We start from the raw sequence: 2,193 nt of genomic DNA, 5'->3' as shown, positions 1-2,193 counted from the left end.
TAATATAAATCTACAATCTCATCCATTCATCTAGAAGATAGTCTAATATTATTACACAATCTCATCCATTCATCTAGAAGATAGCTACATATTAATCTACAATCTCATCCATTCATCTAGAAGATATTCTACATATTAATCTACAATCTCATCCATTCATCTAGAAGATATTCTACGTATTAATTACAATCCATCCATTCATCCAGAAGATATTCTACATATAAATCTACAATCTCATCCATTCATCTAGAAGATAGTCTACATATAATCTACAATCCATCCATTCATCTAGAAGATAGTCTACATATTAATATACAATCTCATCCATTCATCTAGAAGATATTCTACATATTAATCTACAATCTCATCCATTCATCTAGAAGATATCTACATATAACTACAATCTCATCCATTCATCTAGAATATTCTACGTATTATCTACAATCTCATCCATTCATCCAGAAGATATCTACATATAAATCTACAATCTCATCCATCATCTAGAAGATACTACATATTAATCTACAATCTCATCCATTCATCTAGAAGATATTCTACATATTAATCTACAATCTCATCCATTCATCTAGAAGATATTCTACGTATAATCTACAATCTCATCCATTCATCCAGAAGATATCTACATAAAATCTACAATCTCATCCATTCATCTAGAAGATAGTCTACATATTAATCTACAATCTCATCCATTCATCTAGAAGATATCTACTATTAATCTAATCTCATCCTTAATCTAGAAGATATTCTACATATTAATCTATAATCTCATCCATTCATCTAGAAGATATTCTACATATTAATCTACAATCTCATCCATTCATCTAGAAGATATTCTACATATTCACAATCTCATCCTTCATCTAGAAGATATTCTACATATTAATCTACATCTCATCCATTCATCTAGAAGATATTCTACATATTAATCTACAATCTCATCCATTCATCTAGAAGAATTCTACATATTAATCTACAATCTCATCTTTTCATCTAGAAGATATTCTACATATTAATCTACATCTCATCCATTCATCTAGAAGATATTCTACATATTAATCTACAATCTCATCCTTCATCTAGAAGATATTCTACTATAATCTACCTCTCATCCATTCATCTAGAAGATATTCTACATATTAATCCACAGTGAAACATCAATAGTCTCCGACCTACTTTATATCCATACATAGAAATACTTTTTTCACTCCTTTTGGATATTTCTGAACTTCTGAGGACACGATGTATGGAAAATAAGAAATAATTAGAAACTCTGCAGAAATTTTAACAGTGGTCCTACTACATATGCACATCCTAATAACAATAAAACTTAAAATAATAAGTGTCAAGTGTCTTATCCCTTCAGAAATAGATTTTTTAAAACCTATTAAGATCCAACGTAGCTAGCGTTGAACCAACCAGACTCCATTTAAAAAAAAGTTGTTTAAACGCTATAAGCCAACTATTTTCACATGTAAATCAGAAAGTATGTGTTTTTTCCAACAACACTAGAGTTTTTCCATGGTTGGAAAAATGAGAGAAGACTTTTATATACTTTTATATACTTTTTCTTGCTTTTATTTGGTTTCTGTCAACATTGAATGAAAGGTGAGTTACGATGCTAAAATTACTGTTTTTTTACATGGAGTCTGGTGGGATTAGCAATTACAGCATAAGCAAAATATATGTAAATAAACCCCAGTTTTGATATTTTAACCCTCCCGCTGTCCCCATGTTGTCCCCATGTTGTCCCATGTTGTCCCTATGCTGTCCCCATGTTGTCCTCATGTTGTCCCCATGTTGTCCCCATGTTGTCCTCATGTTGCCCTCATGTTGTCCCCGTGTTGTCCTAATGTTGTCCCCGTGTTGTCCTTATGTTGTCCTCATGTTGTCCCCATGTTGTCCCCATGTTGTCCCATGTTGTCCCTATGCTGTCCCCATGTTGTCCTCATGTTGTCCCCATGTTGTCCCTATGTTGTCCCCATGTTGTCCTCATGTTGTCCTCATGTTGCCCTCATGTTGTCCTCATGTTGTCCCCATGTTGTCCTCATGTTGTCCTATATCAACGTTCTTTTTAATTCCCCAAAATAACATGATTGATTCCAACGCTCTTTGCCAAGTACAAATCTCTACTTTCATTAATTTTGGGTCTTATTCTATTTTATAGCATTGTAA

Source organism: Etheostoma spectabile, unplaced genomic scaffold (genome assembly GCF_008692095.1).
Source record: "Etheostoma spectabile isolate EspeVRDwgs_2016 unplaced genomic scaffold, UIUC_Espe_1.0 scaffold00010287, whole genome shotgun sequence".
NCBI classification, from domain to species: domain Eukaryota; kingdom Metazoa; phylum Chordata; class Actinopteri; order Perciformes; family Percidae; genus Etheostoma; species Etheostoma spectabile.
The sequence above is the reverse complement of the archived record's forward strand: the minus strand, read 5'-3'. Positions refer to the sequence as shown.